Below are 21,933 nucleotides of genomic sequence, written 5' to 3'. Positions count from 1 at the left end.
CCAAGAGCACCTGGGTGGCTCAGTCGGTTGAGTGTCTGACTTCGGCTCAGTCACGATCTTGCGGTCTGTGAGTTTGAGCCCCACGTCAGGCTCTGTGCTGACTGCTGGAGCCTGGAGCCTGCTTCAGATCCTGTGTCTCCCTCTCTCTCTGCCCCTCCCCTGCTCATGCTCTGTCTCTCTCTCTGTCAAAAATAAATAAACATTAAAAAAAATTTTTTTTTAAAAGAGAAGTTTCCCAGGCCCTCCCTCCACCCCCCGCGATGGGTCCCCCGGGGAAAGGAAATAGTGGTGATCCTAGATCCTGTCCTTTCGGCCTTCCTGGACAAAGGGACACATGGGAAGCAGCTCTGTCTGTGACCTAAAGGAACTGGGTATCAGGAGCAGGTGCCCTTGGCCAATCTTAGCGTTTTCCTGTCTCCAGACCAACAGCAAGCTGCACTGGGTCTCGATCAATGCGTTCCCACATGACTTGCATGTTTTCTGTTGGCCTGCGCAGTTGAGCAGTCTTTACTCCTAATGAGGCTTGAGTTCTTTGCCACGTTGGGTGTAGTGGCACTGACGACCACTGCTCCCTCTTTGACTCGAAGGGACAGCGACAAGGGGGAGCTGCCTGCGATTTCTGCTGGTAGGCTTGTGGGCACTGGAGAAACAAAGAAAAATGTCAAAGGATCTGTCCTCAAGATTGTGAAGCAGTTGCTATCGCTTTTGTAACCATTGGTCAGCCTGCAAAGATGTGGTAGTTGAACACAGTGGTTACCAACAGTTTTATACAGACCTTCTTTGTGCCTTGGGAGGCAGTTAAAGGTGGCAAGCCCTTGGCATGGTCTCTATTATATTCACATTCATGCAGTGAAAACCTGTTTGCTAGCCTGGTCCCACAGTGACACCAAATTCTCTTAAAGCAGAGGTTTGAACCCTTTCCTGTGACGTACTGTTTGGCACAATTCAGGTGTCAATGAAGTTGTTTTAATGGTGACTGCATCCCTTTCTCCTGGAGGGGAGTTTATGGTAGCCCAGAATTGATCTCCCATGGTCATAAAATCAGACATACATGCTTTTACTCTCTGCAACATGCTTTGAAGTGAATGATGTTTTATTGTCCAAATCCTTCTCTTTTAACCCTCCAATACTTGGTAATTTAGATACTCCATAAACATTGAGAATTATTGTAAAGATATTTGTTGACCTTTCTCATTGATGAGTTTGGAGGTTATAAGTACTCCATGCCATCCAGTGACTTTTTAAAATACCAGAAAAAGTTCCATTTATTAAAGTCCAGCGGGTTTGCCAAACTATTTACAAACTCAGCAAATTTATAAAATTGCAGTGAAGTGCTTGTCTTAATCTCTGCTCCCAAAGAAAATACACACACAGGTGTTTCACACCACCTACCTCTAAGTTAGCGAAGGCTGACCCCTTTGAGAGAGGGAGAGAGTAGAGGCAGAAAGTAATGACACTCAGAGAGGCAGTGGCTCAGCCTGTGCTGGGACTCTGGGGCTGTCACTAGTGCCCTGGGTGGAAAGATGTGACCCCACCCCACTGCCCTCCTTCCCCAAAGCTCAGCAGGGGGAATGAATGCAGGAGAGAACCCGACACCTTCAAAAACCACGATCGCTGTCTGGGGGCAGCCAGAGGGTGACCTACATGATTCAAACCACAACCAGCCAAGTGTTTTGAAACAGCAGATCACAATGGACTTCTCTGTACCATGGTCCAAGTGTCACTCAGCTTGCTGATGCTGTGTTTACTCTCAGGCCAAAGGTCACCCTGGGCGGCTTCCTCCCTCTGACTGTTTGCTGGCTCCTAACACAAATGGATTACTTTATCAACTGTCTGGCAACTCCTTATCTACTCACACACAGACTCAAAAGGGCTTTTCCCTTCACATTTTCCTTGGAAGCACCTAAAGTTCTTAAGCAAACTGGGAACTTTTTTATGGCTTCCTTTTAACATCAAGGTTTGGGGTTGTATGGGCGGAAAGGGCCTCCCCAGACATGTTCCAGCAATGCCCCTGCTGGGCATTTACCCAAAAGAGTTGAAAGCAGGGTCTGAAAAAGATATTTGTACGCCAAGTTTGCACCAGCATTATTCACAATAGCTAAAATGTGGAATCAACCCAAGTGTCCATCGATAGATGAATGGATCAGCAAAATGTGGTATAGACATACCATGGAATATTATTCGGCCTGTAAAATGAAGGAAATTTTGACACATGCTACCGCATGGATGAAACTTGAGGACATTATGCTAAGTGAAAGACGCCAGTCGCAAAAAGACAAACGCTGCCCAATTCCAGTTACGCGAGGTACTTACAGAGTAATCAAATTCATAGAGACCGAAAGGAGGATGGTGGAGACTATGGGGCAGTGGGGGAGGGGAACTATTGTTTCATGGGTAGAGAGTTTCAGTTTTGCAAGATGAAAAGAATTCTGGGGATGATGGTGGTGACGGCTGGTACCATATTATAAATGTATTTCATACCCTTGAAGTGGACACACTTATAAATGGTTAAGATGATAAACTTTATGTTATGTATATTTTACCACAAAAAGTTTTGGAAAGAAAAAAAAATGGGATGTGATGTACATAGCCTGATCCTGTTTTCCGTATTTGATGGCAATTGCAATAAGATTTCCTTTTTGATAACAAACTGTAAAAGTGCCTGGTTGGGGCACCTGGGTGGCTCAGTCAGTTGAGCGTCCGACTTCAGCTCAGGTCATGATCTCACAGTCTGTGAGTTCGAGCCCTGCATCAGGCTCTGTGCTGACAGCTCAGAGCCCGGAGCCTGTTTCAGATTCTGTGTCTCCCTCTCTCTCTGACCCTCCCCCGTTCATGCTCTGTCTCTCTCTGTCTCAAAAATAAATAAACGTTAAAAAAAAATTAAAAAAAAAAAAGTGCCTGGCTGAGGGGTGCCTGGCTGACTCAGTTGGTGGTGGAGTGTGTTCAACTCTTGATCTTGGGGTTGTGGGTTCCAGCCCCACACTGGGTACAGAACTTACTTAAAAATAAAATCTCTACAGGGGCTCAAGTCAACTCTTGATTTGGGCTCAGGTCATGATCTCATGGCTCGTGAGATCAACCCGCATTGGGCTCTGCACTGACAGTGTGGAGCCTTCCTGGGAATTTCTCTCTCCTTCTCTGTCTGCCCCTGGTGTGCTCTCTCTCTTTCTCTCTTTCTCAAAATAAATAAATAAACTTGAAAAAAAAAAAAAAAGAATTCCCACAACACGTTAAAAATATAGACTCCAGGTTGTGCCCAGATCCACTGGGATGCCACTTCAGTGGGTCTAGGCACCAGGAGTCTGTTGTTGTTTTTTTTTTTAATGTTTATTTATTTATTTTGAGAGAGAGAGACAGAGACAGAGAGCATAAGCAGAAGAGGAACAGAGAGAGAGAGAGAGGAGAGAGAATCCCAAGCAGCCTCTTGGCTATTAGCACAGAGTCCAGTGGGGGGCTCAATCCCACAACCTTGAGGTCATGACCTGAGCCGAAATCAAGAGGTAGATGCTCAACCGACTGAGCCACCCAGGAGCCCCAGGAATTTGTCATTTTTTCAATGCTCCTGCAGAAGATTCTGACTTGCAATCAGTTCCTTATTTAGATTACTCTAAAAGTAGAAGAATAATAGTTTAGTAATTTTCTCAATCATTCTTTTGGGTTAGTGGATAAACATCTGTCAAGCAGGTAGGACACATAAGGCTCTATGGCAGATGGTGGGAAAACAGAGGGTAAACAATGAGTTATTATTTACTGAGTGCTCACTATACATCAGGCTGAGTACTTACCATGGATTACTTCATTCAATTCTTACAACACTCCAGGAGGTATATGCTATTGACACATCCATTTTACAGATGAGAAAACTGAGGCACAGAGAGGTGAAATAACTTTTTAAAGTCCTCACAACCAGTAAATGTGGCTCAAGGGTCTGCACCCTTGATCACCATAAGTCAGTCCCTGCCTTCGGCAAGCCCTGTGAAGTGGGGGTAACACTGAAATTACCATAATAAGAGGCAGAATGAAACGAGTGTTAAATTCAGACACAAAGACAAGGGCAGGGGGAGGAGCCATGGCTGGGATGACAGATTTGGATTCTAGAGTATTTTTCACCCTTTTGCTAATCAGCTAAAGGAGTGTGACATTTCCCAGCAAATCCTTGAATGGAGCCGTAAAGAATCCGTAAGAGCCAGCTCATCTGACCACAAGGGGAGATCCAGCGTTTGTTCTAACACAGATCTATCTTTGAGGTATGACATTAAACAAACTCTCACCCAGGGACCAAGAAAGAGTTGGCTACTTCCACCTTTCAGCTTCTAAAACGTCTCACTTTTGCAGTGTGCTCCGGTGGGAGCCAGGTCAGCCTGGGAAGTGGTCAGACAAGAAACTGCAGATTCTGTGTTTTCTTTCCATCCTCTGCCTGCGATTGATTCACAGAAAGACTGATGTGCAGGGACAGAAGAAAGCTGTCAGGCAATTTGGAAGCCAAGAACAAACTAAGTAAGTAAGTCTGAATTATGGGCACTGAAGTCATTGTCCTAAGTCATAAAAGTTCTGTGCGGGCTTTTCAGAAACGGTGTACAAACTGTAGCAAAGACAGTGTCTTAACCCCACGGTGATCTCACTTCTTCAAGGATGACAAGCTCTGTGGTTCCAAAGAAATGAACTGGTTAAAAAAAAGCAGCGTGACACACTTTCTATTTTGAAAAGATGTGAAATGCTGTATACGACTTCTTTTCGTTTCTTCTTTTCTTAATCCTAAAGATTAGCCTGTATAGGGTCCCTCCTAAAAATGTATTTTGGCTTTCATCAATTTTTAAAATTTATGATACATACATTTGATTGTATTATAAATATACATATATCTTCTCCATGAGTAACTGACTTAACAAGTTTAAATTACCTACTTTGGTCCAATATAAAGGAAGAAGAGGGGTGCTTCGGTGGCTCAGTTGGTTAAGCATCCGACTTCAGCTCAGATCATGATCTCACGGTTTGCGGGTTCGAGCCCTGCGTCGGGCTCTGTGCTGCTGACAGCTCAGAGCCTGGAGCCTGCTTCTGATTCTGTGTCTCCCTCTCCCTCTGCCCCTCCCTCATGTTCTGTCTCTCTCTGTCTCTCAAAAATAAATAAACGTTGAAAAAAAAAAATAAAGGAAGAAGAAAGGAGAGACCTAAGGTTTGCATATAAAAATTCTGATTGCAAATCAGAATTTTTCTTCTGATATTTCTTCTTTCTTCTAAGTTGGCAGCTATCTCAATGTATATATAAGCACAATAACTGAGTTGTATTTCTCTTCAAATAAGTAACTCAGATGAAATACTATTGCCCAAATCTAATTTTGATATCCTAAATCAATGCTTTTATGGTCTGTACGAACCTGAAGAATGAAATTAAAAATAAAAAGGTTGTTTCCCTCCTTCTCCCCCCAGTAAACCAGACAAAAACCAAAGACAAGGTGATCACCCTTGGGAATGTTTCACAAGCTAAAAGTAGCAACCGGAAAATAAACCCAGGGAGATGTTGATTTGGAGGCTTCTTTAATATGACTGTGGTGGCAAGGACAGCTGAGGGTCCCCCAAAGATTTCTGCCCCAGCCCCTTCCCCAGAGCATGGCTGTTACTGGGAAGAAGCTGCCAGGTGGGGGGTTCACTCGCCAGGACCCCTACATCTAAGAGGGGACACGGGCCTGGTCTTTGCCAATGCAATGTGAGCAAAAGAAATGGGTATCACTTCTGGGCTAAGAGGAATTAAGAAGTACACGTGTCTTCACTCTCTTGTTTGCCCAGTGCCCTCTGGAAGCAGAGAACTGCAGGACCTGGAGGAGGGCCGACGCACCAGGGCACTGGAGCCTGGGTTCTGAGTGACCGCAGGAAGCAAACCTGCCCATCGGGAACACCTACATCCACTGTCATGGGAACCAGAAGAAACTTCACCCGTTAAACCACTGACATGTTGGAGTTGGTTTGTTACAGAGGGTAGCACTACTCTGATGGTTATATTTCAAGGTGCTCGGATGAGGGGATGGAGGAGGGAGTAAAGGCTTATTACGGAGTGAGGATGCACACTAGGAAAGAAATACCTTTTTTTCTTCTATGGAAAAACTCTTTTACACACGGATTGTAAACTCAAATGCCTAAGACACCAGGCAAGGAGTGTAATACTAGTGTAATTAACACCTAAACAGCACTTGGAATGCGACAGGCAGCTCTAAGCACTTATACAAACTCACTTCTCACAAATTTGTTAGGCACGCTATTAATATAACCCCCATTCTGCAGAGGAGGAAACTGGGGCCCACAAGAGTTAAGTAATTTGCTTAAGGTTATGCAGTTAGTAAATAGCAGAGGCAGGCTGCAAGGCCGGGCAGCCCAGCTCCAGAGTCGTGCTTGTTCACCACACTACACATACACCCTGCATGACGTGAACAGAAAACGGGGCCAGCCCAGGGCTGAAGCAGTTAGTGAAACCATGCCCCGTCTGAATGGGTCAGCTCTTCGCCTGATGATTTCCACATGTACCGCAGATCTTCCCATCTCTCAGGAAAAGCCAGAAATCCAGATTTTTATGTACCATTTCCAGATTTTAAATTGTTTCCATTTTGTTTTAACCCTCTGCGGCCCAAACAAAGTGCAGCAGCAGACTGCGTGTAGCCCAGGGCCGGCTACCTGCCTCCCCTGCTTTTCGGGCAGCTGTCTCCTAGGACCCTGCAGTCTTCTGCTTGCACAAAGGCCCTGGGGGATTCTGGGTCTGGTAGCCAGAAGGAGAGTCAACTCTGCAAACAAGAGCTCCTTCAGGCCCACTGATATGAATAATTAATTTCTGTTTTCTCACTGCCAGCCTACAAAGGTTACCACCAAGCCTAGCATTCAGGAAGCAACTCTGTCCCCTTCTGAGACAATGAGGACAAGCATGGGGGATCCTGGGGATGTTCAGGGAGCCCCATAATGAAGTCCGGAGTGGTGGCCTGCACTCAAAGGGGGCCAGTGGATACTGGGGAGGGCCTGTGTGTGTGCTCCCTGCCTGACAGCCTAGGTACAGCCATCAGAGCGTCCGAAGAGGCTCATTAGAGACTGACACTCTTGTGGCTTTCACTGCTGTCAGCGGGAGAGGGCTCTGAATTCCTCAAGATGCTTTATAACAAAACAAAAAGGCACAATTATGCAGCCAAACAGAAGGCAAGGCAGCTGCATACAAAGCAGGGCTGTCTCCATAATAGGACCACAACCTCAGCTAGCCAGCCCTGAGGCCTCACCTTCCTCCCCAGGCTGCAGCTGTGAGACTCCGTAATTGGAGGCTCCACTGCTCCAGCTCTTGGATTATTCAAACTGCAGGATTTCCAGAAGCCTCGGGTTTCAGTTAAGGATATGCCCAGGCAACAAGATGAGCCACAGACCATTTGCCACCCTTGCTGTCTATTTCAGCAATGCATATGGCCAACACACGTTACAGTTAACACACACTGCATACCGTGTGTCAGGTGCTTTTCCAGGAGCTTCACATATTAAGTTATTTAATGTTTACACCAGCTTACTTTGGTGTCGTTATCATACCATTATCACCTTCCGTCTACAGATATGGAAACTGAGGCAGAAAAAATTTAAGTTAGCTCAAGGCTGCACAACAGTAAGTGGCAGAGCGAGGCTTTGAACGCAGGCAGTGCGGTCCTAGACGGTATGCTCTTCACCACCACACCAGTGGCTGCTGTCATTTCCACAGAGCTTACTGTATGCCCGGCCTTGTGCCACATATTTTCTGTATATTATTTCATCTAATCTCTACAACACCAGGTGAGATATACTCATCTACATTATAGAGAAAAGAAAATAGGTTTATGGAAAGGTGAAGTAACTTGGTCAAGGGCACAAAATAACAAGTGGTCTATGGACCGGATCCAAACCCAGGCTTCTCTGATTCAAAGCCAGGCTCTTAACCATTACTTGGTACAGAGTAGCAGTTCATCTAACTGGTGTTCATAAAGTTTCGGCCTGGAAGACCATCTAGTCTAATCCCCTTATTTTCCAGGTGAGAGATATGGCCTAGAGAGATTAAGAGTTAGTGGGGGGGCGCCTGGGTGGCTCAGTCGGTTGAGCGTCCGACTTCAGCTCAGGTCATGATCTCGCGGTCTGCGAGTTCGAGCCCCACGTCGGGCTCTGTGCTGACAGCTCAGAGCCCGGAGCCTGTTTCAGATTCTGTGTCTCCCTCTCTCTCTGACCCTCCCCCGTTCATGCTCTGTCTCTCTCTGTCTCAAAAATAAATAAATGTTAAAAAAAAATTAAAAAAAAAAAAAAAAGAGTTAGTGGGCCGTGGGGAGTGCCTGGCTGGCTCCGTTGGTATAGTATGCGACTATTGATCTTAGGGTTATGAATTCAAACCTCAAGTTGGGTATAGAGTTTACTAAAAAAAAAAAGAAAAAAAAATAGAGTTAGTAGTGGGTTGTAGTAGAGTAACTTCGGCCCCAGAAAGAGCTGGGGTTCCAATCCTAGCTTTGTCCTATTAGCTGTGTGACTTGGGCAAGTGACTCAATATTTCTAGACTTATTAGTATGGAATGGGAATAATAATAGTCTCACGGACTATAAATTATGTGTGTAATATATATTTCTAATAAACACTCAGCCTGGCAAAACCATTCCATTATAGTCAGGTGGTCCTGACTATACAGATTGATAATTTTAAACTTTTGCTTACAAATCTGTTCTTTATGGCTTGAAATCATATGTATGTGGTGAGGAGGTTGCCAGTATGGCTCCCAAAGTCTAATTAACAAACAAAGATCTTGGAAAATTGCATTGCATTTCTGAAACTTTTCTGAGTGTTACCCTCACTGTGCAAATTCCCCAAGGAAATTACATTAATCAGAGATCTGAGCAATCAGACAAATGTTTAGGCCTTCTATCCTCCAAATAAAGTTACTATACTACCAGATCCGTGACATCGTGGACAAGATAGGTTTCCATGGTCTTTAATTCTAGTATCCCTTCCACTATGGCAGTGATTTCATGATTTTGCACCTGGAACAATGGATCATGCTGTGATGGCTTGTTTGGCCCTTTTGCACAAACACCAGGATTGCCGATATGCATTTGGTTTCGTTTTGGGGGTTCTTATTTTTGGCTGCCAGGGTTGGTTGTTTATCAGGGTATGCCTGTGTGACCAGCACCTCATAATAGTCTCTAACCTCAGACCCAAACAGACTTCCCTGGGAATAGATAGCCCATGTATGTCTTTGTAGTCTGCTTTGAGAGAGAGAGAACTGCTAAATGGACTCAGACAAGGAAAGACATCAAAGCCTTATGCTGGACCTCTGTGGAGTCTGTCGATACATATATTTTTCTTGCCGCTTTTGCTCTGTATCGTCTGTAAAAAATCTTAGCCATGAGTATAATCTGCTATTGAGTTCTACAAAATCCTTCTAGGAAATCACTGAATAAAACAAGGCGAAACAATTTAGCCATTTCTAACACCATTTTTCACATTTTTGAGCCCCACCCTCTGATATATACCTACAGTAGCTATAGTTACCACTTGGCCTCAGTGAGAAGGGAACTTAGAGGGGCTTTTTGTGTGTGTTAGCTTTGGTTTTTTAGAGCTTCCTTTTGTATGTTTATTTAGTTTTGAGAGAGAGAAAGAGAGTGTGCGGGCCTGTGATTGGAGAAGGGGCAGAGAGAGAAAGACAGAGGTTCCAAAGCTGACTTCACGCTGATAGCAGAAAGAGAGATTAATGTGGGGCTTGAACTCAGGAACCATGAGACCATAACCTGAGCCAAAGTCAGATGCTTAACTGAGCCACCCAGGCGCTCCTGTTTTGTTTTTTTAAAGATGTCTCATCTCTTTTTGTTTCTTTTTTTAAGTTTTTCTTTATTTATGTTTGAGAGAGAGACAGAGAGAGAGAGGGAGGGATTGAGCACAAGCAGGGGACAGGCAGAGAGAGGGAGAGAGAGAGAATCCTAAGCAGGCTCCACACTGTCAGTGCAGAGCCTGATGGGGGGGGGCTCAAACTCACAAACTGTGAGATCATGACCTGAGCCAAAATCGAGTCTGATGTTTAATCGACTAAGCCACCCTGGAGCCCCTGTTTTGTTTTTTTTTTTTAAATACAGGTCTAGGGTTAGGCCTGACATCCTACATTTCTGTCTTTTCTTTTCCTTTCCTTTCTTCCTCTTTCGTTTTCTTTCTTTCTCTCTTTCTTTCTTTCTTTCTTTCTTTCTTTCTTTCTTTCTTTCTCTAAGTAGGCTCCATGCCCAAGATGGGTCTTGGACTCATGATCCTGAGATCAAGAATCACACCCTCCACTGACTGAGCCAGCCAGTGCCCTGGGAACTTAAAGGTTTTGAGGAAATTACATTGATTTCTTTTATTTTTTTTAATTTTTTTAAATGTTTATTTATTTTAGAGACAGACAGAGCACAAGCTGGGGAGGGGCAGAGACAGCAGGAGACAGACTCTGAAGCAGGCTGCGGGCTCTGAGCTGTCAGCACAGAGCCTAACACGGGGCTTGAACCCATGAACCATGAAATGAGCCAAAGTTGGACACTTAACCGACTGAGCCACCCAGGCACCCCAGAAAATTACATTGATTTCTGAAGCTCCAAAGAGTCATTCTTCTTTATGAATATAAGCCAGGTGTTTGATCAGTCAGGATAAACTGATCCTGCAGTAACAACGAGCACCAAACATTGTAATGGCTTAAAATAACAATGGTTTCTATTTCACTCTAGTACACATCCATTAATGATTGACTGGGAGCTCTGTTCTGTATTGCCCTCCCCCTAGGACTCAGGCTGACTGAACAGTCACCAGCTTAATCATTGTACATTGCAATACCAAAGAAGGAAAAAGGTCTCATACCAGCATTAAATGCTCTGGTCCAGAAGTTGCACGCATCACTTCCATTCAAACTCACTGGTTAGAACTAGGCAAAGGTTCCTACCCAATTGCAAGGGAACCAGGGATGTAATCCTACCTACCGTGTTCCTGGAAAGCAAGAGGGAACCAAAATATTTAGTTTACCGCCCTAATGACTAGCATGGGTCTCCATCAGTTGGGGAGGACCTAGCTGGCCAGGTTTGAAGTATCATCCTTTTTCTTCATTGTCCACCTTCAGGAAACAACATACTCCCATCAGTAAGAGGCGCACAAAATGCCAGATTCTGAACTGGTGGGCAGGCAGTCATGGTAGTAAGCTGAAGGGCACACTCCTCAGGGGCATTTGAAGTTTGAAAATGGCTTCAGGAGGAAAAACCCACCACAGCCCTTGAGAATAATGGCTCTAGAATATGTCTTATTAATTGGTCCTACTGATCCCCCCCCAAAAAAGGGGGGGGGGAGGAAGAGATGAATATAAAAGCAAAGCGGAAGAGAAGAGAAAAAAGTGAAAGGTCTTTAAGTGCTTAGAGATCCCAATAGTGTGCCCAGGTAGTCCAAATCCCACAAAATTCTTACTTGAAAAGGCACATTCCTCTTCTTCTTTTTTCTTTAATAAATACAATAATACACCAGCACTGTGCTAGGGGCAGGGAGACTAGAATTTTTAAAAGTGGTCCATTTCTAACACACATACACTTTAAGAGGCTAGAATCCAGTTGGGGAGACAGAGAGGCAAACCTATTTAAACCATATTATATTTGCTCAAATGAGTGTATGTGCAAAGTGCAGGGAAGAACTGTGTGGCTAACACTGGGCTGGTTTTCCAAAGAGCCAATCACAGTCTCCTCTCTTTAACACTCTTTACAACAGAGGCTCAAGGGCTGAAATCCTTGATCTCCCCTCCAGCCCTCCTTGCAGCTAATGACGGCCACATTATGTTGGCCAATAGCATGAAAGCAGCAGTTGCTAGGTAGGGTTTGGTGGGGGGAGCTTTTTAAAGGGACAGCCAGTGTGATCACTACAGTCCTTTGCACCCTTCTCCCTCTCTGAAACATGAGCACACATCTAGTGATGCAGCAGATTTTTTTTTTTTTTTAACTATGAGGCAACAAGCAAGAGGACAAATACCTTTCTGCTAAATAACAGGGAGAGTCTGGGCCCCTGAGAGTGCTGCTGAGCCATCCCAGAAAGCCTGCCTCTGGAGTTCTTGGGATCGGAGGAAAACAAAGCCCTATCTGGCCAGGTCATTGTATTAGTTTCTGTTGCTGTTAACAAATGATTACAAATTTCATGGCTTAAAATGACACCAGTTTACCATCTATAGGTGAGAAGTCTGACACGGCCTGTCACTGGGCTAAAGTCAAGGTGTTGGCAGGGGCTGGGTTCCTTTCTGGAGGCTCTAGAAGATAATTCATTTCCTTGCCTTTTCCAGCTTCTGGAGGCTGCTCATCCTGCTTGGCTCAAGGTCCCCTTCCCTCCTCTTCAAAGTCAGCAACAGTGGATTGAGTCCTTATCATCTTGTATCACTCCGACCTCTTCTACCTCCTTCTTCCACTTTGAAGACCTTTGTTACTACATTGGGCCCACCTGGATAATCCACGACTCTCTCTCCACGTCAAGGTCCTTAATTTGATCACATTTGCAAGGTTCCTTTTGCCATGTAATAGAACATACTCCTAGGTTCCAGGGACTGGGACATGGACATCCTTGGGGGACATTATTCTGCGTATCACAGTGTCATTGTGGCACAGTTTTGTCTTACCTGCAGACAAACGCACTCCTGACACCCAGTTCTTGGGTCTACCTAGGAAAGCAGGAGAGGCTTTACAGAGGAAGTACCTCCTAGCTGAGACCTGAGGGATGAAGAGTAATTTGTCATGTGGACAAATATGGAAAGGGCATTCCAGGGAAGGGGAGCCGCACATGCAGAGGAATAAGGATGCAGGGTATGTTTGGAAACTACAAGCAACTCAGGATTGCTAGAGCATGAAGTATATGCGTGTGTGGGTGGGGGAGGGCAGAGCTGAGGGTGGATCAGATCACAAATGGCTGGGCACATTTGCATCTAAGAAGCTCAGATTTACTTTGAGGGTGGCAGAGAGTCACTGAAGAATGCAAGCAGGGGGTGCATAATTAGATTTAGGGCGATCCCTTTGGCTTTAATGTGGAAGATAGCTGGGGGCTGAAGCAGAAAGAGTGAGGCCGGAGGCAGAACAATTGGTTAGTGCACTGGTTTAGATCAGGGGCATTGAAATGAAGGTCTGGACCTTCATGAATTGTGTGAGTGGCTCCTATATGCCAGAGCACTGTGACATTCTGGGGCTACCAAGGCAAATAAGACACAGGTCAGAACAAGGATGCCTCTCACCACACCAACCACAACCCTGAGGCAGGAAGGAGGGGTGCTCATGGAACTCAAGTTTGGGATGTTCTGCCCCCTTGCCCCAAGTCTGGGAAGCACTGATGGGGTGAGGTGTGGCCCAGGGGGAATTCAAAAGGGCACCAGGACCACCTCAATGATGGGGAAGCAAATGAAGAAGCAGATGGTCCTTTCCTGTGCACATTTCCCCCAAGCCTGCCCTAGTTGTTTTAATATATACAGATTTTTAATGTTTGTTTGTTTGTTTTGAGAGACAGCATTATTTATTTATTTATTTATTTATTTATTTATTTATTTATTTTGAGAGACAGCACAAGCAGCGGAGGGGGAGAGAGAGAGGGAGAGAGAGAATCCCAAGCAGGCTCTACACTATCAGTGCAGAGTCCAATGTGGGCCTTGAACCCATGAACCTCAAGATCATGACCTGAGCTGAAATCAAGAATTAGACACTTAACCAACAGAGCCATCCAGGCGTGCCTGACCTAGTAATTTTATTTTATAATTTTTTTAAGTTTATTTATTTATTTTGAAAGAGACAGAGAGTGCAAGCAGGGGAGGGGCAGAGAGAGCAGGGCAGAGAGGATCCAAAGCAGGCTCCCGTGCTGACAGCAGAGAGCGCGACGCAGGGCTCGAATCCACAAACCATGAGATGACGAACTGAGCCGAAGTCAGACACTTAACTGAATGAGCCACCCAGGTGCCCCTGGCAACAATTTTAAATTGTTGCATGTGGTGAGTTAGAAAAGGAAATGGTGTGGTCAGAGGAGAAGCCTGGACCCAAACACAGTCCCCCCGCCCCGATGGAAATGGTCTGGAATTAGAGATGAGGGATGGTTGCACAACTTTGCAAATATACTAAAAACCAACCCGTGACTCCATACTTCAAAGGGGTGAGTTTTATACTGTGTGAATTATCTCTCCATAAAAGTCATTAATTTTTTCAATAGGAGAAGAAAATAACCCCAGCACTTGGCCCTAAGGGAACCTGGGCTTGTTAGCTAACTGGTCAGAGCCTCGGCTTTCCTCATCTGCAAAATGAGAAGAGTGGTACTTACAGAAGGTAAAGAACAGGAGACTGTGCTGAATATTAATGTGACCGTGTAGGTTAAACACTTAACATAGTGCCTTGCAGGTAGTAGTTGCTAAGTATATCCTAGTTCTTTTACTAAGTGCCAATAACATTTTTAAAACAATCATTTTCTCGGCAGCCACAAGATATGACATAAGCTCTAGGCAAGCTCCCTCACACAGTCTTGTCTCAGGCAGACTAGAGCCAGGATCAAACGGGAAGACAGCAACACGAACCGAAGCCCACGCTCCTGCGGAAAGACTGCAGATTTACTCTGGAGCTATGCAGTGCAGAAACCGCGAGAGAGATTTGCGTGGCATAAATACAGCTACACGCAGCAGTGGTAAAGGAAGGTGGGCACAGAGATTTCTGTTTATAATTCTGGTTTGGTATACAAACTAGTCCGGTTTCCAAAACAGTCAAGTCTGCCCCAATACCCGGACCAGTCCATTGTGGCTACAACGCAGCCCTGAGGTTTAGTCATACCCCATGCCCCAATCTCCTCGCTCTGGCTCCTCAAAACCACAATGAGCCAAAAACAAACCTTATATAACCGTAATTTTCTAGCACAGTACCAAGGCAGGGGATTTATTTTTTCACTGAACATCTCGCTTGTGATATTCCAAAGTCAACCAAGTACTCATCAAGAGCCTGCCATGTCCCCAGCCCTGTGAAGGATACTGTGAAGGAGAAAAAGAAGCATAAGCTATGATCCCTGCTCTCAAGGAGCCAGCTAACCTCTGAGTTTGAAAGCTACACTTCACAGTAAACATAGAAAAGGCATTGTGCCTTGCACAGAGCAGTGGTTCGGTCATTATTTGTTCGTTGGGTCAATGAATTAATAGAGGGCACAATAATAAGACAACTGTGTGAGTGTGGGGCTCACTCTAAGAACCACAAGATGGGTTGGAGTAGTTGGAAAAGGCTTGTGCCAGAGGCTGCTAGCTGCCTACTCAATATCAATTCTTCCATTTTTTCTTATAACAGAGACCCTATTTTATTTGAGGTGGCCATATGCCCAGATAAAATACTACATCTCCCAGCCTTCCTTGTAGCTAGAGGTGGCTAATGAGATCTAAACAGAATTTGTTAGGAGAGCCTACCAGGAAAGTGCCTTAAAAGGCAGACCAACAGCTGCCACTTAGTCCTTCCTCCCTTTCTTCTAATTCTCATCTGAAATGTGAACGTGATGGCTGGATTTTCAGCAGCTATTTTGGACCTCATGAGGCAACCTTGAGACAGAAAAGCACAAATAGAAACAAGCCCAAATTCCTGATGATCATGGTAGTCACCATACTCTCCCTGGACTGCTTACTTCTGGCATTCTCTTACTTGCAAGAGAAATACACCTCTATCTTGCTTAAGCTACTTTTTGGGGTTTTGTCATATGCAGCAAACCCCTATCTTAACTAACACAAGGTATCATGGAAAAGCCAGGCTTTGAAGGAAGGGTTGGCTTTGTGACTGGGTTTAAGTGGGGGTGAAGGGCATCTCAAAAGCCAGACAGAGCCCACAAAGACACTGGAAGGAATGTGCATTAGCTGAAAGCAAGTGAGTAGAGAGTAAGAAATAAAGAGAAGCCAGATGACAGTTTTATAGATGCCAGGGACAACAGGGATTAACTGGGGAAGGACCAGCGACCACAAAGGAACAAGAAAGCTTATCTGCCTCCAAAGGAGCAAAACACCTGTGACCTGGAGGGAGTAAGAAAGGAGAGACAAGAGGCTTGGGGAACTTCATTACACAAAGAGATAGGAATGTGAGCTGTGGCCTGGACTTAGAACAATGACAACACCACCATCTAAGCTTCATTAAATGCTTATGTGCCCGGCTCTGTGCTAGGTACTCTTCACACACTTACCCCCTTTACACTTCACAAGTCAAAGACACAGTCCAATCACCATCACCCACTTTTGGCAGACAAGGAATCCAAGGCTGAGACAGAGTCAGTAACTCATCCAATGTAAGTCTTACAACCCTGCAAGCTGGCTCACATCAAACCCATTTTTCAGATGGGGAACGTGTTTGTACCATTGTTTCAAAGCCGGGGAAATATGTCAAGATCCTGATTTTCAAACATAAAGATCCAGGGCCAAGTATAGAGCCAACTGCTTTGTGAATAGTCTCTTAACCAGAAGAAAAACAAGTAGAGGAAAAGAAAAGTTTTGAGTCTTGGTTGTATTTACTATGTATGTGTAGAGGAGGAAGGGCTCGTTAAACAAACGCACCCACACCCTCTGGCTGGCTGGTAGAGTGCTCCTGAGGTGTAGATAGTGCTAACATGGTGGGGGGTGGGGTGACGGTGGAGAGAAGCAAGCTTTGAGAAGCCCAGTGGCGCCATGTCAACTCCACTTACAAATGAATCACAGCCAACGACCAGCTCATGTGTCTCAGATAGTGTTTTAATATCTCTCTGCAACAGGGAATGGGAAAAAAAAAAAATTACTCTATCACAGCTAAGGCTGAAAATTCAACACTTTGAATTAAGTTATTCAGACACATCACTGAACACAAGGAATTCTTCCCTGAGCAAAAATCTCATTAGTCACTCACGGGAAGGGGAAAAAACCCATCAAGTTACAACGATCTAGGTAACATGAGTACCGAATAGGAAGTGTATTTCCCATGCAGATTAAAAATAAAAAGTCTCCTTTGGCAGCATGGCAGAATCTGATGGCAGGGCCTCCCAAGTACAGAACGCTAGAATTCTACAGCTGGCCCAGGACAGCACTAAGTGCTGGAAGTTAAAGAGTGCTGTTTTTGTAAGACTGAGTTCAAGGCAGATTCCATCACGAAATGTTTGACTCTGGGTAAATCTCTTTACCTCTCCGAGCCTCAGCACTTTACCTATAAAATGGCAGCAGTAATTTTCATCTGCTGAGATGGATGTGAGGCTAAATGTGATGGTCTACTGCTCCTGTTACCGTGACTTTGACAGAACTTATGTCTTTAGAGTTCTCTGCTTAAAATTCTAGGAAAGAAAAGGCCATAGGACAATGGAAAGAGCCTTGTCCTGGCTCATAGGTCCAGCCTTGAGGGTCATGAGTGTGTGACCCTGAGGATACTTTTAGGTCTCCAGGACTCTGTCTGGAGGGGACAGGAATAGACCTACTGTAAGATCTCTTCCTGTTCTAGACTCTTGAATGTCACTAAGATTCAGATGAACAGTCCTTAGTCATTCATTTCAGGATTTACAAAGTTGTTTTTTTTTTAATGTTTATTATTTTTGAGAGAGAGAGGGAGGCTGAGTGTGAGTGAGGGAGGGAGAGAGAGAGAGAGAGACAGAATCCAAAGCAGACTCCAGGCTATGAGCTGTCAGCACAGAGCCCAACGCGGGGCTGGAACTTACGAACTGTGAGATCACGACCTGAGCCAAAGTCAGACGCTTAATGGACTGAGCCACCCAGGTGCCTCAGGATTTACCAAGTTCTGCTGGAAAGCTGTTTCTTTATCTAAAAATGTATGGTTTCTACCCTTGGAGCCAAAGAGTCAGTGAGAACCTTAAAAGCAGGTCACCGACTTTTGCAGTCTTGACCCTTAACACAGACTTGGCATGAAGTAAGACCTTGATAAACTCTCATTGGGTTGGAAGAGATTAATGAACAAATGAATGAATTTCAAGGGCCTGCCAAATAGAGACTGCCTGCCCTCCACCGGGCAAAGTTTAGTGCAAGGAGAAAATGCTGCCAATTTAAAATATTAATGATATTTACTTTGTCATCTGAACTACAACCAGAATATCAGGTGAATAGTGAACTTCAATTAAGGATCTCAGAATACAAATAATGGGCATAATTGCTGGTGGAGAAGGAGAAACATGAGGGCCAGTCCAGCAAGAGAGCTTCATGAGCAAGACACTGCCCTGGGTCTGCCCTGCTCCTGGAAGGTTCTAGAAAGAGCCAGAGCCTTGCTAGGAAAAGTACATGCATCACAGAAAACCAAACCATCTGTGATTCCTATCTGGGAATGAGAGAATCTTTGAAGCATCTCAAAGAAAATGACCTGTAGTCATGGTTAGCCAACACTGTGAGTGCCTACCATGTGTCAAGACATGTTCAAAGCCCTTTAGAAACAAAATCCCATTTATTCCTCATATCAACAGTATGATATAAGCAGTGTTTATCAGTCCCATTTCACAGATGTGGAAACTGAGACAGAAAATTCAAATAACTTCACACAAGTTCACACAAGTAGTCTAGCTTCAAAGCCCATAGTCTTTATCAGTATTTTCAAACCTTTTTGTCCAATTCATGGCAAGAAATACCTTCTACATCAGGACCCAATATACACTCACACATTTATACACAACTGAAACAAAGTTTTAAAACAGAATAATGCTCTCCATTACCATGTGCAATGCACTCCCATGTTTCTTCTTCTATTCAATCCCATTAAAAAATTATATCATTCAACAAATATTTATGGAACACCTAGTATGTGTGAGACACTGTTCTAGGCTTTGGGACTTGACGTCAGTGGATGAAAGAGATAAAAATCCTTGCCCTCAAGGATGCAGAGAAAGAGGGACACTTTTGTCCTGCTGGTAGGAATGCAAACTGGTGCGGCCACTCTGGAAAACAGTATGGAGGTTCCTCAAAAACTTAATAATAGAACTACCCTACAACCCAGCAATTGCACTACTAGGAATTTATCCAAAGGATACAAAAATGCTGATTCACAGGAGTACATCCACCCCTTTGTTTATAGCAGCACTATCAACAATAGCCAAAGTATGGAAAGAGCCCAAATGTCCATTGACTGACAAATGCATAAAGAAGATGTGGTACATCTATACAATGGAATGTTAGTCGGCAATGAAAAAGAATGAAATCTTACCATTCGCAACAACGTGGATAGAACTAGAGAGTATTATGCTAAGTGAAATAAGTCAGAGGAAGGTAAAATATATGATTTCACTCATACGTGAAATTTAAGATACAAAATAGATGAATATAGGGGAAGGGAAACAAAAATAAGATAAAAACAGAGAGAGAGAGAGAGAGAGAGAGACAAACCATAAGAGACTCTTAAATACAGAGAACAAACTGAGGGCTGCTGGAGGGGTGTTGGGTGGGGGATGTCCTAAATGGGGGATGGGCATTAAGGAGGGCACTTGTTGGGATGAGCACTGAGTATTGTATGTAAGTGATGAATCACTAAATTCTACTCCTGAAACCATTATTACACTATATGTTAACTAACTTGGATTTAAATTAAAAAAAAAAATCCTCCTCCTCTTGGACCTTGCCTTTTACTGGAGAGAGAGTGAGAAAGGTCAACATGCAAAATCGTAGCGTCTGAAGTAATTTGGTGAGTGCTACGGGGAAAACTAAAGCCAGGACAGCCAAGGGTGGACAAGGAAGGCCTCTCAATGCTCTCATTCCCCACGACACTGATTTCAGTGGGCTGTCACCCACCGCATGAAAACCCCTGCCCTTAATCCCTCCACTCTAGGGCCTCTCTGTTTGTCTGAAGGCTCTTTCTCCTGCACACGCTTGTGACTGTGCACACGTGCGCATGCGTGTACGTGTCCAGCCCCAGGCACTTCCTCAACTGGGGAGGTTTGGGAGGAGGGGCCCCCATACACAGCTATCCAGGGGTTCCGTCCACAAGCTTGCCCTGCAGAGGGGTCCTGGAACGGGGCCTGAAACACCAGCCAGGCACCAGAGGAAAGAGAATCTTTTAGTCACTGGTCCACCCAGAGGGGGCACCTTTTGTAATTCATTAGGCCAGAAGGAATGCTAATTCCTAATCTGTATCAAGATGCTCTGTGTGCTAGAATGCCCTTAAGGAGAGAGGAGACAGCACACAGAAATAAAAATAACTCCTGGAGAAAATCCAGTGCATTGGGCACACCTGAAGGGGTGATTGATGTGGGTTTCAGGGAAGATGGGACTGAAGCCAGCTCTGAAGCAGCTCTGGGCACTTGGGTAGCCTCTACTGAGTATTTGGAACTTGGCACTAGAGTAAAATCTTCAGACTCTTCCCTTAAGTTAAAGGGGCACATAAAAATGTTACTAGCATGGGCAGCAAAAGCATTACCTATGGGAGAAGCAGCCAATCTCTGCTAATGAATAAGTGTAATTGATCACAACTGATGATTTGATGGACCTTCCAACTGTGCTTTTAGCAAAGTGGACAGTTTTTCATTCAAATGCAAACTCACCCAGATAAGATCTAATAATGGAGATTTTGGAACAATCCCAGCACCAGTGATTTCTTTCTCTCCTTCACTGAGCAGGAAGGCATCTTAAGTTCCTGGTCACAGCTCGACCCAACTAGACATCAATTTATCCTTTCCCTGTGGCTGAGGAGACCCTGACAGCTCCAGGGGCAGCAAAGGGGCAGTCACAGTCCACCTCACATCCCTATCCGTCCTTTCCTCCTTAGCCGCATTACCACTCCCTGACCTATGAGGAGCTGGGTGGCTGAGAGACCCAGACTCAATACATAAATAAGAAATATTTATTGAGTGCTTACTATGTGCAAGGCGCCCTATTGACTGCCACAAGGGCATTCAAAGATTGGCTAGGACAGGGGCCCCTGGGTGGCTCAGTCAGTTGGGCGACCGACTTCGGCTCAGGTCATGATCTCACTGCTGGTGAGTTTGAGCCCCGGGTTGGGCTCTGTGCTGACAGCTTGGAGCCTGGAGCCTGCTTTGGATTCTGTGTCTCCCTCTCTCTCTGCCCCTAACCTACTCACATTCTGTCTCTGTCTCTCTCAAAAATAAATAAACATTAAAAAAAAAATTTTTTAAACAAAATCAAAGATTGGCTAGGACTAGGTGCTGTCCTCCAAATAGAAGGCAACAGCAACTGACAGCCCAAGTGGAGGTCTCAGCTCACTTCAACAAACACTTAATCTTTCCAAGCTTCCGTTTTCTCCTTTGTCAAACGAAGACATTGCATTAGACATGATCTCTGGGCACTAGGCCAGCTCGAAAACTATGATTCTATGCCCTCTCCTTCCCAATCAGGCTCCTAGGAAGCTGACAGATCTAGGAAGGGGGCAGCCAGCAAAGGGAGGGGGAGAGGGGGCAGTGAGGATTATGTACCTTTCCCTGGGTAAGAGGATGTCTGTTTGGCCAGAACACACGATACAGGCTGGAGAAGGTGACATATAATTCAGAAAATTAAATGAGAAATTTAGACTTTCACATCAAGGAATGTGGGGGAAATGGGGAGCCTCTGGAGTTTGTGCAGAGAAAGGTACTATCATGTGGTGGATAGGAATCTGACCAACCCGTGGAGGATGAGTTCGAGAGAGGGAGGGCCGTGATGTTACAGTATCAGAGCATAAAGGTTGAGGCCTGAAGTGAAAGATTCCTCCCATGGTCTAGCCAATCCACGCATCTATCACCATTCCATCACCCCCTGCCATCGCCATCCTGCTTATTTTCATAAACTCGCCCAAGGCGAAATGATGTTGCACAATCTTTTTTTTTTTTTTTTCCAGTTCCACAAGTGGTTTCAGGGTAAACAGATAAATTTTATCTCTTTTTCCCAAGTACCTAAGGTTAAACAGAACCAACGAGGTTTGCCGGAAAGGGGTGCAGGAAGGGGCCAGGAGCCCCCGGGATGCGCGAGGGGTGCGCCTACCTGCAGAGAAGCCGTCCTCGTGG

At 44.8% G+C, this 21,933-nt stretch overlaps 1 protein-coding gene across 1 annotated transcript in view; it reads right to left on the bottom strand.

Moving 5' to 3' along the window:
* ABR (ABR activator of RhoGEF and GTPase) overlaps positions 1-21,927 on the bottom strand; it is a 182,090-nt gene extending 160,163 nt beyond the window's left edge. Inside the window, exon 1 of the mRNA XM_049637954.1 lies at positions 21,911-21,927. The gene's annotated coding sequence lies outside the window, so the exon portion shown is untranslated. The remainder of the gene's footprint in view (positions 1-21,910) is intronic.
* Positions 21,928-21,933: the final 6 nt, after the last annotated feature.

Source organism: Panthera uncia, chromosome E1, assembly GCF_023721935.1.
Source record: "Panthera uncia isolate 11264 chromosome E1, Puncia_PCG_1.0, whole genome shotgun sequence".
In the NCBI taxonomy this organism is placed as follows: Eukaryota; Metazoa; Chordata; class Mammalia; order Carnivora; family Felidae; genus Panthera; species Panthera uncia.
The sequence above is the reverse complement of the archived record's forward strand: the minus strand, read 5'-3'. Positions and strand labels throughout refer to the sequence as shown.